We start from the raw sequence: 17548 nt of genomic DNA, 5'->3' as shown, positions 1-17548 counted from the left end.
TGCGTAAGGTGAATTTTCAGGAGCCAGCCGGCCACTCGCAGCCACAGGCCCCCAAACTCAAACTACGGCCCTTTTCCCTGGCAAACAAAACTCACCCGCCCCACTTCTGGCTGGCACATTGCAGGAGACACTTGCCTCTATCAAACCAGCCCGACTTGGCGCTGCTGCAACCTTTCATCTGGGAACCACCCTGCGTATCGTGGATTTTCAGGTGCCAGCCGGCCACTCCCAGCCACAGGCCCCCAAGCACATACAACGGCCATTTTCCCTGGCAAACAAAACTCAGCTGCCCCGCTTCTGGATGGTAGATTGCAAGAGCCACTTTGTACTGTCATACCAGTCCGACTCGGCACTGGTGCCCCCTTGGTTCTGGGAACCATCCTGCGTATTGTGGATTTTCAGGAGCCAGCCGGTCACTCGCAGTCACAGGCCCCCAAACACAAACTACGACCCTTTTCCCTGGAAGTCAAACTGACCTGCCTATCTTCTGTCTGGCAGATTGCAGGAGCCACTTGCCTCTATCCAACCAGCCCGACTCGGCACTGGTGCCCCCTAAGGTTCAGGGAACCATCCGGCGCCGCGTGGATTTTCTGGAGCCAGCCGGCCACTCCCAGCTACAGGCCCCCAAACACAAACCACGGCCCTTTTCCCTAGAAAAAAAACTCAGCTACCCTGCTTCTGGATCGTAGATTGCAGGAGCCACTTTGTACTATCATACCAGCCCGACTTGACACTGGTGCCAACTTTCATCTGGGAACCACCCTGCGTATCGTGAATTTTCAGGAGCCAGCAGGCCACTCCCAGCCACAGGCCCCCGAACACAAACCACGGCCCTTTTCCCTGGAAGTAAAACTGACCTGCCCCTCTTCTGGCTGGCAGATTGCAGTAGCCCCTTGCCTCTATCAAACCAGCCCGACTGGGTACTGGTGCCCCCTTGGGTCTGGGAACCATCCTGCGTATCGTGGATTTTCAGGAGCCAGCCGGCCACTCGCAGTCACAGGCCCCTAAACACAATCTACCGCCCTTTTCCCTGGAAGTCAAACTGACCTGCCCATCTTCTGTCTGGCAGATTGCAGGAGCCACTTGCCTCTATCCAACCAGCCCGACTCGGCACTGGTGCTCCCTAAGGTTCAGGGAACCATCCGGCGTCGCGTGGATTTTCTGGAGCCAGCCGGCCACTCCCAGCCACAGGCCTCCGAACACAAACCACGGCCCTTTTCCCTGGCAAACAAAACTCACCCGCCCCTCTTCTGGCTGGCAGATTGCAGGAGCCACTTGCCTCTATCAAACCAGCCCGACTCGGCACTGGTGCCCCCTTGGGTCTGGGAACCATCCAGTGTATCGTGGATTTTCAGGAGCCAGCCGGCCACTCCCAGCCACAGGCCTCCGAACAAAAACCACGGCCTTTTCCCTGGCAAACAAAACTCACCCGCCCCGCTTCTGGCTGGCAGATTGCAGGAGCCACTTGCCTCTATCAAACCAGCCTGACTCGGCACTGGTGCCCCCTTGGGTCTGGGAACCATCCTGCGTATCGTGGATTTTCAGGAGCCAGCCGGCCACTCCCAGCCACAGGCCCCCGAACATAAACCACGGCCCTTTTACCTTGCAAAAAAAAACTCACCCGCCCCGCTTCTGGCTGGCAGATTGCAGGAGCCACTTGGCTTTATCAAACTTGCCCGACTTGGTACTGGTGCCCCATTGGGTCTGGGAACCATCCTGCGTATGGGGGATTTTCAGGAGCCAGCCGGCCACTCCCAGCCACAGGTCTCCGAACAAAAACCACGGCCCTTTTCCCTGCCAAACAAAACTCACCCGCCCCGCTTCTGGCTGGCAGATTGCAGGAGCCACTTGGCTTTATCAAATATGCCCGACTCGGCACTGGTGCCCCCTTGGGTCTGGGAACCATCCTGCGTATCGTGGATTTTCAGGAGCCAGCCGGCCACTCCCAGCCACAGGCCCCCGAACACAAACCACGGCCCTTGTCCCTGAAAGTAAAACTGACCTGCCCATCTTCTGGCTGGCAGACTGCTGGAGCCACTTGCCTCTATCAAAGCAGACCGACTTGGCACTGGTGCCACCTTTCCTCTGGGAACCATCCTGCGTATCGTGGATTTTCAGGAGCCAGCCGGCCACTCCCAGCCACAGGCCCCCAAACAAAAACCACGGCTTTTTCCCTGGCAAACAAAACTCACCCGCCCCGCTTCTGGCTGGCAGATTGCAGGAGCCACTTGCCTCTATCAAACCAGCCCAACTTGGCACTGGTGCCACCTTTCCTCTGGGAACCATCCTGCGTAACGTGGATTTTCAGGAGCCAGCCGGCCACTCCCAGCCACAGGCCCCCGAACAAAAACCACGGCCCTTTTCCCTGGCAAACAAAACTTACCCGCCCTGCTTCTGGCTGGCAGATTGCAGGAGCCACTTGGCTTTATCAAACCAGCCCGAGTCGGCACTGGTGCCCCCTTGGGTCTGGGAACCATCCTGCGTATTGTGGATTTTCAGGAGCCAGCCGGCCACTCGCAGTCACAGGCCCCCAAACACAAACTACGGCCCTTTTCCCTGGAAGTCAAACTGACCTGCCTATCTTCTGTCTGGCAGATTGCAGGAGCCACTTGCCTCTATCCAACCAGCCCGACTCGGCACTGGTGCCCCCTAAGGTTCAGGGAACCATCCGGCGCCGCGTGGATTTTCTGGAGCCAGCCGGCCACTCCCAGCCACAGGCCCCCAAACACAAACTACCGCCCTTTTCCCTAGAAAAAAAACTCAGCTACCCCACTTCTGGATGGTAGATTGCAGGAGCCACTTTGTACTATCATACCAGCCCGACTTGGCACTGGTGCCAACTTTCATCTGGGAACCACCCTGCGTATCGTGAATTTTCAGGAGCCAGCAGGCCACTCCCAGCCACAGGCCCCCGAACACAAACCACGGCCCTTTTCCCTGGAAGTAAAACTGACCTGCCCCTCTTCTGGCTGGCAGATTGCAGTAGCCCCTTGCCTCTATCAAACCAGCCCGACTTGGCACTGGCGCCACCATTCATCTGCGAACCATCCTGTGTAACGTGTATTTTCAGGAGCAAGTCGGCCACTCCCAGCCACAGGCCCCCAAACACAAACCACGGCCTTTTTCCCTGGCAAACAAAACTCACCCGCCCCGCTTCTGGCTGGCAGATTGCAGGAGCCACTTGCCTCTATCAAACCAGCCTGACTTGGCACTGGTGCCACCTTTCATCTGGGAACCATCCTGCGTATCGTGGATTTTCAGGAGCCAGCCGGCCACTCCCAGCCACAGGCCCCCAAACACAAACCACGGCCCTTTTCCCTGGCAAACAAAACTCACCCGCCCCGCTTCTGGCTGGTAGATTGCAGGAGCCACTTGCCTCTATCAAACCAGCCCAACTCGGCACTGGTGCCACCTTTCATCTCGGAACCATCCTGCGTAAGGTGAATTTTCAGGAGCCAGCCGGCCACTCGCAGCCACAGGCCCCCAAACTCAAACTACGGCCCTTTTCCCTGGCAAACAAAACTCACCCGCCCCACTTCTGGGTGGCACATTGCAGGAGACACTTGCCTCTATCAAACCAGCCCGACTTGGCGCTGCTGCAACCTTTCATCTGGGAACCACCCTGCGTATCGTGGATTTTCAGGTGCCAGCCGGCCACTCCCAGCCACAGGCCCCCAAGCACATACAACGGCCATTTTCCCTGGCAAACAAAACTCAGCTGCCCCGCTTCTGGATGGTAGATTGCAGGAGCCACTTTGTACTGTCATACCAGTCCGACTCGGCACTGGTGCCCCCTTGGTTCTGGGAACCATCCTGCGTATTGTGGATTTTCAGGAGCCAGCCGGTCACTCGCAGTCACAGGCCCCCAAACACAAACTACGACCCTTTTCCCTGGAAGTCAAACTGACCTGCCTATCTTCTGTCTGGCAGATTGCAGGAGCCACTTGCCTCTATCCAACCAGCCCGACTCGGCACTGGTGCCCCCTAAGGTTCAGGGAACCATCCGGCGCCGCGTGGATTTTCTGGAGCCAGCCGGCCACTCCCAGCTACAGGCCCCCAAACACAAACCACGGCCCTTTTCCCTAGAAAAAAAACTCAGCTACCCTGCTTCTGGATCGTAGATTGCAGGAGCCACTTTGTACTATCATACCAGCCCGACTTGACACTGGTGCCAACTTTCATCTGGGAACCACCCTGCGTATCGTGAATTTTCAGGAGCCAGCAGGCCACTCCCAGCCACAGGCCCCCGAACACAAACCACGGCCCTTTTCCCTGGAAGTAAAACTGACCTGCCCCTCTTCTGGCTGGCAGATTGCAGTAGCCCCTTGCCTCTATCAAACCAGCCCGACTGGGTACTGGTGCCCCCTTGGGTCTGGGAACCATCCTGCGTATCGTGGATTTTCAGGAGCCAGCCGGCCACTCGCAGTCACAGGCCCCTAAACACAATCTACCGCCCTTTTCCCTGGAAGTCAAACTGACCTGCCCATCTTCTGTCTGGCAGATTGCAGGAGCCACTTGCCTCTATCCAACCAGCCCGACTCGGCACTGGTGCTCCCTAAGGTTCAGGGAACCATCCGGCGTCGCGTGGATTTTCTGGAGCCAGCCGGCCACTCCCAGCCACAGGCCTCCGAACACAAACCACGGCCCTTTTCCCTGGCAAACAAAACTCACCCGCCCCTCTTCTGGCTGGCAGATTGCAGGAGCCACTTGCCTCTATCAAACCAGCCCGACTCGGCACTGGTGCCCCCTTGGGTCTGGGAACCATCCAGTGTATCGTGGATTTTCAGGAGCCAGCCGGCCACTCCCAGCCACAGGCCTCCGAACAAAAACCACGGCCTTTTCCCTGGCAAACAAAACTCACCCGCCCCGCTTCTGGCTGGCAGATTGCAGGAGCCACTTGCCTCTATCAAACCAGCCTGACTCGGCACTGGTGCCCCCTTGGGTCTGGGAACCATCCTGCGTATCGTGGATTTTCAGGAGCCAGCCGGCCACTCCCAGCCACAGGCCCCCGAACATAAACCACGGCCCTTTTACCTTGCAAAAAAAAACTCACCCGCCCCGCTTCTGGCTGGCAGATTGCAGGAGCCACTTGGCTTTATCAAACTTGCCCGACTTGGTACTGGTGCCCCATTGGGTCTGGGAACCATCCTGCGTATGGGGGATTTTCAGGAGCCAGCCGGCCACTCCCAGCCACAGGTCTCCGAACAAAAACCACGGCCCTTTTCCCTGCCAAACAAAACTCACCCGCCCCGCTTCTGGCTGGCAGATTGCAGGAGCCACTTGGCTTTATCAAATATGCCCGACTCGGCACTGGTGCCCCCTTGGGTCTGGGAACCATCCTGCGTATCGTGGATTTTCAGGAGCCAGCCGGCCACTCCCAGCCACCGGCCCCCGAACACAAACCACGGCCCTTGTCCCTGAAAGTAAAACTGACCTGCCCATCTTCTGGCTGGCAGACTGCTGGAGCCACTTGCCTCTATCAAAGCAGACCGACTTGGCACTGGTGCCACCTTTCCTCTGGGAACCATCCTGCGTATCGTGGATTTTCAGGAGCCAGCCGGCCACTCCCAGCCACAGGCCCCCAAACAAAAACCACGGCTTTTTCCCTGGCAAACAAAACTCACCCGCCCCGCTTCTGGCTGGCAGATTGCAGGAGCCACTTGCCTCTATCAAACCAGCCCAACTTGGCACTGGTGCCACCTTTCCTCTGGGAACCATCCTGCGTAACGTGGATTTTCAGGAGCCAGCCGGCCACTCCCAGCCACAGGCCCCCGAACAAAAACCACGGCCCTTTTCCCTGGCAAACAAAACTTACCCGCCCTGCTTCTGGCTGGCAGATTGCAGGAGCCACTTGGCTTTATCAAACCAGCCCGAGTCGGCACTGGTGCCCCCTTGGGTCTGGGAACCATCCTGCGTATTGTGGATTTTCAGGAGCCAGCCGGCCACTCGCAGTCACAGGCCCCCAAACACAAACTACGGCCCTTTTCCCTGGAAGTCAAACTGACCTGCCTATCTTCTGTCTGGCAGATTGCAGGAGCCACTTGCCTCTATCCAACCAGCCCGACTCGGCACTGGTGCCCCCTAAGGTTCAGGGAACCATCCGGCGCCGCGTGGATTTTCTGGAGCCAGCCGGCCACTCCCAGCCACAGGCCCCCAAACACAAACCACGGCCCTTTTCCCTAGAAAAAAAACTCAGCTACCCCGCTTCTGGATGGTAGATTGCAGGAGCCACTTTGTACTATCATACCAGCCCGACTTGGCACTGGTGCCAACTTTCATCTGGGAACCACCCTGCGTATCGTGAATTTTCAGGAGCCAGCAGGCCACTCCCAGCCACAGGCCCCCGAACACAAACCACGGCCCTTTTCCCTGGAAGTAAAACTGACCTGCCCCTCTTCTGGCTGGCAGATTGCAGTAGCCCCTTGCCTCTATCAAACCAGCCCGACTTGGCACTGGCGCCACCATTCATCTGCGAACCATCCTGTGTAACGTGTATTTTCAGGAGCAAGTCGGCCACTCCCAGCCACAGGCCCCCAAACACAAACCACGGCCTTTTTCCCTGGCAAACAAAACTCACCCGCCCCGCTTCTGGCTGGCAGATTGCAGGAGCCACTTGCCTCTATCAAACCAGCCTGACTTGGCACTGGTGCCACCTTTCATCTGGGAACCATCCTGCGTATCGTGGATTTTCAGGAGCCAGCCGGCCACTCCCAGCCACAGGCCCCCAAACACAAACCACGGCCCTTTTCCCTGGCAAACAAAACTCACCCGCCCCGCTTCTGGCTGGTAGATTGCAGGAGCCACTTGCCTCTATCAAACCAGCCCAACTCGGCACTGGTGCCACCTTTCATCTCGGAACCATCCTGCGTAAGGTGAATTTTCAGGAGCCAGCCGGCCACTCGCAGCCACAGGCCCCCAAACTCAAACTACGGCCCTTTTCCCTGGCAAACAAAACTCACCCGCCCCACTTCTGGCTGGCACATTGCAGGAGACACTTGCCTCTATCAAACCAGCCCGACTTGGCGCTGCTGCAACCTTTCATCTGGGAACCACCCTGCGTATCGTGGATTTTCAGGTGCCAGCCGGCCACTCCCAGCCACAGGCCCCCAAGCACATACAACGGCCATTTTCCCTGGCAAACAAAACTCAGCTGCCCCGCTTCTGGATGGTAGATTGCAGGAGCCACTTTGTACTGTCATACCAGTCCGACTCGGCACTGGTGCCCCCTTGGTTCTGGGAACCATCCTGCGTATTGTGGATTTTCAGGAGCCAGCCGGTCACTCGCAGTCACAGGCCCCCAAACACAAACTACGGCCCTTTTCCCTGGAAGTCAAACTGACCTGCCTATCTTCTGTCTGGCAGATTGCAGGAGCCACTTGCCTCTATCCAACCAGCCCGACTCGGCACTGGTGCCCCCTAAGGTTCAGGGAACCATCCGGCGCCGCCTGGATTTTCTGGAGCCAGCCGGCCACTCCCAGCCACAGGCCCCCAAACACAAACCACGGCCCTTTTCCCTAGAAAAAAAACTCAGCTACCCCACTTCTGGATGGTAGATTGCAGGAGCCACTTTGTACTATCATACCAGCCCGACTTGACACTGGTGCCACCTTTCCTCTGGGAACCATCCTGCGTAACGTGGATTTTCAGGAGCCAGCCGGCCACTCCCAGCCACAGGCCCCCGAACACAAACCACGGCCCTTTTCCCTGGAAGTAAAACTGACCTGCCCCTCTTCTGGCTGGCAGATTGCAGTAGCCCCTTGCCTCTATCAAACCAGCCCGACTTGGCACTGGCGCCACCATTCATCTGCGAACCATCCTGTGTATCGTGTATTTTCGGGAGCAAGCCGGCCACGCCCAGCCACAGGCCCCCGAACAAAAACCACGGCCCTTTTCCCTGGCAAAAAAAAACTCACGCGCCCCGCTTCTGGCTGGCAGATTGCAGGAGCCACTTGTCTTTATCAAACATGCCGGACTCGGCACTGGTGCCCCCATGGGTCTGGGAACCATCCAGTGTATCGTGGATTTTCTGGAGCCAGCAGGCCACTCCCAGCCACAGGCCTCCGAACAATAACCACGTCCCTTTTCCCTGGCAAACAAAACTCACCCGCCCCGCTTTAGGCTGGCAGATTGCAGGAGCCACTTGGCTTTATCAAATATGCCCGACTGGGCACTGGTGCCCCCTTGGGTCTGGGAACCATCCTGCGTATCGTGGATTTTCAGGAGCCAGCCGGCCACTCGCAGTCACAGGCCCCCAAACACAAACTACCGCCCTTTTCCCTGGAAGTCAAACTGACCTGCCCATCTTCTGTCTGGCAGATTGCAGGAGCCACTTGCCTCTATCCAACCAGCCCGACTCGGCACTGGTGCTCCCTAAGGTTCAGGGAACCATCCGGCGCCGCGTGGATTTTCTGGAGCCAGTCGGCCACTCCCAGCCACAGGCCTCCGAACACAAACCACGGCCCTTTTCCCTGGCAAACAAAACTCACCCGCCCCTCTTCTGGCTGGCAGATTGCAGGAGCCACTTGCCTCTATCAAACCAGCCCGACTCGGCACTGGTGCCCCCTTGGGTCTGGGAACCATCCAGTGTATCGTGGATTTTCAGGAGCCAGCCGGCCACTCCCAGCCACAGGCCTCCGAACAAAAACCACGGCCTTTTCCCTGGCAAACAAAACTCACCCGCCCCGCTTCTGGCTGGCAGATTGCAGGAGCCACTTGCCTCTATCAAACCAGCCCGACTCGGCACTGGTGCCCCCTTGGGTCTGGGAACCATCCTGCGTATCGTGGATTTTCAGGAGCCAGCCGGCCACTCCCAGCCACAGGCCCCCGAACATAAACCACGGCCCTTTTACCTTGCAAAAAAAAACTCACCCGCCCCGCTTCTGGCTGGCAGATTGCAGGAGCCACTTGGCTTTATCAAACATGCCCGACTTAATACTGGTGCCCCATTGGGTCTGGGAACCATCCTGCGTATGGGGGATTTTCAGGAGCCAGCCGGCCACTCCCAGCCACAGGTCTCCGAACAAAAACCACGGCCCTTTTCCCTGGCAAACAAAACTCACCCGCCCCGCTTCTGGCTGGCAGATTGCAGGAGCCACTTGGCTTTATCAAATATGCCCGACTCGGCATTGGTGCCCCCGTGGGTCTGGGAACCATCCTGCGTATCGTGGATTTTCAGGAGCAAGCCGGCCACTCTCAGCCACAGGCTCCCAAACACAAACCACGGCCCTTTTCCCTGGCAAACAAAACTCACCCGCCCCGCTTTTGGCTGGCAGATTGCAGGAGCCACTTGCCTCTATCAAACCAGCCCCGACCTGGCGCTGGTGCCACCTTTCCTCTGGGAACTATCCTGCGTAACGTGGATTTCCAGGAGCCAGCCGGCCACTCCCAGCCACAGGCCCCCAAACACAAACCACGGCCCATTTCCCTGGCAAAAAAACACTCACCCACCCCGCTTCTGGCTGGCAGATTGCAGGAGCCACTTGGCTTTATCAAACATGCCCGACTCGGCCCTGGTGCAACCTTGGGTCTGGGAACCATCCGGCGTAACGTGGATTTTCAGGAGCCAGCCGGCCACTCCCAGCCACAGGCCTCCGAACAAAAACCACGGCCCTTTTCCCTGGCAAACAAAACTCACTCGCCCCGCTTCTGGCTGGCAGATTGCAGGAGCCACTTGGCTTTATCAAATATGCCCGACTGGGCACTGGTGCCCCCTTGGGTCTGGGAACCATCCTGCGTATCGTGGATTTTCAGGAGCCAGCCGGCCACTCGCAGTCACAGGCCCCCAAACACAAACTACCGCCCTTTTCCCTGGAAGTAAAACTGACCTGCCCATCTTCTGTCTGGCAGATTGCAGGAGCCACTTGCCTCTATCCAACCAGCCCAACTCGGCACTGGTGCCCCCTAAGGTTCAGGGAACCATCCGGCGCCGCGTGGATTTTCTGGAGCCAGCCGGCCACTCCCAGCCACAGGCCCCCGAACACAAACCACGGCCCTTTTCCCTGGCAAACAAAACTCAGCTACCCCGCTTCTGGATGGTAGATTGCAGGAGCCACTTTGTACTATCATACCAGCCCGACTTGGCACTGGTGCCAACTTTCATCTGGGAACCACCCTGCGTATCGTGAATTTTCAGGAGCCAGCTGGCCACTCGCAGCCACAGGCCCCCGAACACAAACCACGGCCCTTGTCCCTGGAAGTAAAACTGACCTGCCCATGTTCTGGCTGGCAGACTGCTGGAGCCACTGGCCTCTATCAAAGCAGACCGACTTGGCACTGGTGCCACCTTTCCTCTGGGAACCATCATGCGTAACGTGGATTTTCTGGAGCCAGCCGGCCACGCCCAGCCACAGGCCCCCAAACAAAAACCACGGCTTTTTCCCTGGCAAACAAAACTCACCCGCCCCGCTTCTGGCTGGCAGATTGCAGGAGCCACTTGCCTCTATCAAACCAGCCCAACTTGGCACTGGTGCCACCTTTCCTCTGGGAACCATCCTGCGTAACGTGGATTTTCAGGAGCCAGCCGGCCACTCCCAGCCACAGGCCCCCGAACAAAAACCACGGCCCTTTTCCCTGGCAAACAAAACTTACCCGCCCTGCTTTTGGCTGGCAGATTGCAGGAGCCACTTGTCTTTATTAAACATGCCGGACTCGGCACTGGTGCCCCCATGGGTCTGGGAACCATCCAGTGTATCGTGGATTTTCTGGAGCCAGCAGGCCACTCCCAGCCACAGGCCTCCGAACAATAACCACGGCCCTTTTCCCTGGCAAACAAAACTCACCCGCCCCGCTTTAGGCTGGCAGATTGCAGGAGCCACATGGCTTTATCAAATATGCCCGACTGGGCACTGGTGCCCCCTTGGGTCTGGGAACCATCCTGCGTATCGTGGATTTTCAGGAGCCAGCCGGCCACTCGCAGTCACAGGCCCCCAAACACAAACTACCGCCCTTTTCCCTGGAAGTCAAACTGACCTGCCCATCTTCTGTCTGGCAGATTGCAGGAGCCACTTGCCTCTATCCAACCAGCCCGACTCGGCACTGGTGCTCCCTAAGGTTCAGGGAACAATCCGGCGCCGCGTGGATTTTCTGGAGCCAGCCGGCCACTCCCAGCCACAGGCCTCCGAACACAAACCACGGCCCTTTTCCCTGGCAAACAAAACTCACCCGCCCCTCTTCTGGCTGGCAGATTGCAGGAGCCACTTGCCTCTATCAAACCAGACCGACTCGGCACTGGTGCCCCCTTGGGTCTGGGAACCATCCAGTGTATCGTGGATTTTCAGGAGCCAGCCGGCCACTCCCAGCCACAGGCCTCCGAACAAAAACCACGGCCTTTTCCCTGGCAAACAAAACTCACCCGCCCCTCTTCTGGCTGGCAGATTGCAGGAGCCACTTGCCTCTATCAAACCAGCCCGACTCGGCACTGGTGCCCCCTTGGGTCTGGGAACCATCCTGCGTATCGTGGATTTTCAGGAGCCAGCCGGCCACTCCCAGCCACAGGCCCCCGAACATAAACCACGGCCCTTTTACCTTGCAAAAAAAAACTCACCCGCCCCGCTTCTGGCTGGCAGATTGCAGGAGCCACTTGGCTTTATCAAACATGCCCGACTTGGTACTGGTGCCCCATTGGGTCTGGGAACCATCCTGCGTATGGGGAATTTTCAGGAGCCAGCCGACCACTCGCAGTCACTGGCCCCCAAACACAAACTACGGCCCTTTTCCCTGGAAGTCAAACTGACCTGCCCATCTTCTGGCTGGCAGATTGCAGGAGCCACTTGCCTCTATCCAACCAGCCCGACTCGGCACTGGTGCCCCCTAAGGTTCAGGGAACCATCCGGCGCCGCGTGGATTTTCTGGAGCCAGCCGGCCACTCCCAGACACAGGCCCCCAAACACAAACCACGGCCTTTTTCCCTGGAAAAAAAACTCAGCTACCCCGCTTCTGGATCGTAGATTGCAGGAGCCACTTTGTACTATCATACCAGCCGGTCTTGGCACTGGTGCCAACTTTCATTTGGGAACCATCCTGTGTATCGTGAATTTTCAGGAGCCAGCCGGCCACTCCCAGCCACAGACCCCCAAACACAAACCACGGCCCTTTTCCCTGGAAGTAAAACTGACCTGCCCATCTTCTGGCTGGCAGATTGCAGTAGCCACTTGCCTCTATGAAACCAGACAGACTTGGCACTGGTGCCACCTTTCCTCTAGGAACTATCCTGCGTAACGTGGATTTCCAGGAGCCAGCCGGCCACTCCCAGCCACAGGCCCCCAAACACAAACCACGGCCCTTTTCCCTGGCAAAAAAAAACTCACCCGCCCCGCTTCTGGCTGGCAGATTGCAGTAGCCACTTGGCTTTATCAAACATGCCCGACTCGGCCCTGGTGCACCCTTGGGTCTGGGAACCATCCGGCGTATCGTGGATTTTCAGGAGCCAGCCGGCCACTCCCAGCCACAGGCCTCCGAACAAAAACCACGGCCCTTTTCCCTGGCAAACAAAACTCACCCGCCCCGCTTCTGGCTGGCAGATTGCCGGAGCCACTTGGCTTTATCAAATATGCCCGACTGGGCACTGGTGCCCCCTTGGGTCTGGGAACCATCCTGCGTATCGTGGATTTTCAGGAGCCAGCCGGCCACTCGCAGTCACAGGCCCCCAAACACAAACTACGGCCCTTTTCCCTGGAAGTCAAACTGACCTGCCCATCTTCTGTCTGGCAGATTGCAGGAGCCACTTGCCTCTATCCAACCAGCCCGACTCGGCACTGGTGCCCCCTAAGGTTCAGGGAACCATCCGGCGCCGCGTGGATTTTCTGGAGCCAGCCGGCCACTCCCAGCCACAGGCCCCCGAACACAAACCAGGGCCCTTTTCCCTGGCAAACAAAACTCAGCTACCCCGCTTCTGGATGGTAGATTGCAGGAGCCACTTTGTACTATCATACCAGCCCGACTTGGCACTGGTGCCAACTTTCATCTGGGAACCACCCTGCGTATCGTGAATTTTCAGGAGCCAGCCGGCCACTCGCAGCCACAGGCCGCCGAACACAAACCACGGCCCTTGTCCCTGGAAGTAAAACTGACCTGCCCATCTTCTGGCTGGCAGACTGCTGGAGCCACTTGCCTCTATCAATGCAGACCGACTTGGCACTGGTGCCACCTTTCCTCTGGGAACCATCATGCGTAACGTGGATTTTCAGGAGCCAGCCGGCCACTCCCAGCCACAGGCCCCCAAACAAAAACCACGGCTTTTTCCCTGGCAAACAAAACTCACCTGCCCCGCTTCTGGCTGGCAGATTGCAGGAGCCACTTGCCTCTATCAAACCAGCCCAACTTGGCACTGGTGCCACCTTTCCTCTGGGAACCATCCTGCGTAACGTGGATTTTCAGGAGCCAGCCGGCCACTCCCAGCCACAGGCCCCCAAACACAAACCACGGCCCTTGTCCCTGGCAAACAAAACTCACCCGCCCCGCTTCTGGCTGGCAGATTGCAGGAGCCACTTGCCTCTATCAAACCAGCCTAACTTGGCACTGGTGCCACCTTTCCTCTGGGAACCATCCTGCGTAAGGTGGATTTTCAGGAGCCAGCCGGCCACTCCCAGCCACAGGCCCCCGAACAAAAACCACGGCCCTTTTCCCTGGCAAACAAAACTTACCCGCCCTGCTTCTGGCTGGCAGATTGCAGGAGCCACTTGGCTTTATCAAACCAGCCCGAGTCGGCACTGGTGCCCCCTTGGGTCTGGGAACCATCCTGCGTAAGGTGAATTTTCAGGAGCCAGCAGGCCACTTGCAGCCACAGGCCCCCGAACAAAAACCACGGCCCTTTTCCCTGGAAAAAAAACTCAGCTACCCCACTTCTGGATGGTAGATTGCAGGAGACACTTTGTACTATCATACCAGCCCGACTTGGCACTGGTGCCAACATTCATCTGGGAACCACCCTGCGTATCGTGAGTTTTCAGGAGCCAGCCGGCCACTCCCAGCCACAGGCCCCCAAACACAAACCACGGCCCTTTTCCCTGCAAGTAAAACTGACCTTCCCATCTTCTGGCTTGCAGATTGCAGGAGCCACTTGGCTCTATCAAACCAGCCCGACTTGGCACTGGTGCCACCTTTCATCTGCGAACCATCCTGTGTATCGTGTATTTTCAGGAGCCAGCCGGCCACTCCCAGCCACAGGCCCCCAAACACAAACCACGGCCCTTTTCCCTGGCAAACAAAACTCACTCGCCCCGCTTCTGGCTGGCAGATTGCAGGAGCCACTTGCCTCTATCAAACCAGCCAAACTCGGCACTGGTGCCACCTTTCATCTCGGAACCATCCGGCGTAAGGTGAATTTTCAGGAGCCAGCCGGCCACTCGCAGCCACAGGCCCCCAAACTCAAACTACGGCCCTTTTCCCTGGCAAACAAAACTCACCCGCCCCACTTCTGGCTGGCAGATTGCAGGAGACACTTGCCTCTATCAAACCAGCCCGACTTGGCACTGCTGCCACCTTTCATCTGGGAACCACCCTGCGTATCGTGGATTTTAAGGTGCCAGCCGGCCACTCCCAGCCACAGGCCCCCAAGCACATACAACGGCCATTTTCCCTGGAAAAAAAACTCAGCTGCCCCGCTTCTGGATGGTAGATTGCAGGAGCCACTTTGTACTGTCATACCAGTCCGACTCGGCACTGGTGCCACCTTGGGTCTGGGAACCATCCTGCGTATTGTGGATTTTCAGGAGCCAGCCGGCCACTCGCAGTCACAGGCCCCCAAACACAAACTACGGCCATTTTCCCTGGAAGTCAAACTGACCTGCCCATCTTCTGTCTGGCAGATTGCAGGAGCCACTTGCCTCTATCCAACCAGCCCGATTCGGCACTGGTGCCCCCTAAGGTTCAGGGAACCATCCGGCGCCGCGTGGATTTTCTGGAGCCAGCCGGCCACTCCCAGCCACAGGCCCCCAAACACAAACCACGGCCCTTTTCCCTAGAAAAAAAACTCAGCTACCCCACTTCTGGATGGTAGATTGCAGGAGCCACTTTGTACTATCATACCAGCCCGACTTGGCACTGGTGCCACCTTTCATCTGGGAACCACCCTGCGTATAGTGAATTTTCAGGAGCCAGCCGGCCACTCCCAGCCACAGGCCCCCAAACACAAACCACGGCCCTTTTCCCTGGAAGTAAAACTGACCTTCCCATCTTCTGGCTTGCAGATTGCAGGAGCCGCTTGGCTCTATCAAACCAGCCCGACTTGGCACTGGTGCCACCTTTCATCTGCGAACCATCCTGTGTATCGTGTATTTTCAGGAGCCAGCCGGCCACTCCCAGCCACAGGCCCCCAAACACAAACCACGGCCCTTTTCCCTGGCAAACAAAACTCACTCGCCCCACTTCTGGCTGGCAGATTGCAGGAGACGCTTGCCTCTATCAAACCAGCCTGACTTGGCACTGGTGCCACCTTTCATCTGGGAACCACCCTGCGTATCATGGATTTTCAGCAGCCAGCCGGCCACTCCCAGCCACAGGCCCCCAAGAACATACAACGGCCATTTTCCCTGGCAAACAAAACTCAGCTGCCCCGCTTCTGGATGGTAGATTGCAGGAGCCACTTTGTACTGTCATACCAGTCCGACTCGGCACTGGTGCCCCCTTGGGTCTGGGAACCATCCTGTGTATTGTGGATTTTCAGGAGCCAGCCGGCCACTCGCAGTCACAGGCCCCCAAACACAAACTACGGCCCTTTTCTCTGGAAGTCAAACTGACCTGCCCATCTTCTGTCTGGCAGATTGCAGGAGCCACTTGCCTCTATCCAACCAGCCCGACTCGGCACTGGTGCCCCCTAAGGTTCAGGGAACCATCCGGCGCCGCCTGGATTTTCTGGAGCCAGCCGGCCACTCCCAGCCACAGGCCCCCGAACACAAACCACGGCCCTTTTCCCTAGAAAAAAAACTCAGCTACCCCACTTCTGGATGGTAGATGGCAGGAGCCACTTTGTACTATCATACCAGCCCGACTTGGCACTGGTGCCAACTTTCATCTGGGAACCATCCAGTGTATCGTGGATTTTCAGGAGCCAGCCGGCCACTCCCAGCCACAGGCCCTCAAACACAAACCACGGCCTTTTTTCCTGGAAAACAAAACTCACCCACCCCGCTTCTGGCTGGCAGATTGCAGGAGCCACTTGCCTCTATCAAACCAGCTCGACTTGGCAATGGTGCCACCTTTCATCTGGGAACCATCCTGCGTAACTTGGATTTTCCGGATCCAGCCGGCCACTCCCAGCCACAGGCCCCCAAACACAAACCACGGCCCTTTTCCCTGGCAAAAAAAAACTCACCCGCCCTGCTTCTGGCTGGCAGATTGCAGGAGCCACTAGGCTTTATCAAACATGCCCGACTCGGCCCTGGTGCCCCCTTGGGTCTGGGAACCATCCTGCATATCGTGGATTTTCAGGAGCCAGCCGGCCACTCCCAGCCACAGGCCTCCGAACAAAAACCACGGCCCTTTTCCCTGGCAAACAAAACTCACCCGCCCCGCTTCTGGCTGGCAGATTGCAGAAGCCACTTGCCTCTATCAAACCAGCCCGACTCGGCACTGGTGCCACCTTTCATCTGGGAACCATCCTGTGTATCGTGGATTTTCAGGAGCCAGCCGGCCACTCCCAGCCAGAGGCTCCCAAACACAAACCACGGCCCTTTTTCCTGGCAAACAAAACTCACCCGCCCCGCTTCTGGCTGGCAGATTGCAGGAGCCACTTGCCTCTGTAAAACCAGCCCAACTCCGCACTGGTGCCACCTTTCATCTGGGAACCATCCAGTGTATCGTGGATTTTCAGGAGCCAGCCAGCCACTCCCAGCCACAGGCCCCCAAACACAAACCACGGCCTTTTTCCCGGGCAAACAAAACTTACCCGCCCCGCTTCTGGCTGGCAGATTGCAGGAGCCACTTGCCTCTATCAAACCAGCCTGACTTGGCACTGGTGCCACCTTTCATCTGGGAACCATCCTGCGTAACTTGGATTTTCAGGAGCCAGCCGGCCACTCCCAGCCACAGGCCCCCAAACACAAACCACGGCCCTTTTCCCTGGCAAAAAAAAACTCACCCGCCCCGCTTCTGGCTGGCAGATTGCAGGAGCCACTTGCCTCTATCAAACCAGCCCGAGTCGGCACTGGTGCCCCCTTGGGTCTGGGAACCATCCTGCGTATTGTGGATTTTCAGGAGCCAGCCGGCCACTCGCAGTCACAGGCCCCCAAACACAAACTACGGCCCTTTTCCCTGGAAGTCAAACTGACCTGCCTATCTTCTGTCTGGCAGATTGCAGGAGCCACTTGCCTCTATCCAACCAGCCCGACTCGGCACTGGTGCCCCCTAAGGTTCAGGGAACCATCCGGCGCCGCGTGGATTTTCTGGAGCCAGCCGGCCACTCCCAGCCACAGGCCCCCAAACACAAACCACGGCCCTTTTCCCTAGAAAAAAAACTCAGCTACCCCACTTCTGGATGGTAGATTGCAGGAGCCACTTTGTACTATCATACCAGCCCGACTTGGCACTGGTGCCAACTTTCATCTGGGAACCA

This window comes from Zonotrichia albicollis, chromosome W (assembly GCF_047830755.1).
Source record: "Zonotrichia albicollis isolate bZonAlb1 chromosome W, bZonAlb1.hap1, whole genome shotgun sequence".
Lineage (NCBI taxonomy): Eukaryota > Metazoa > Chordata > Aves > Passeriformes > Passerellidae > Zonotrichia > Zonotrichia albicollis.
The sequence above is the reverse complement of the archived record's forward strand: the minus strand, read 5'-3'. Positions refer to the sequence as shown.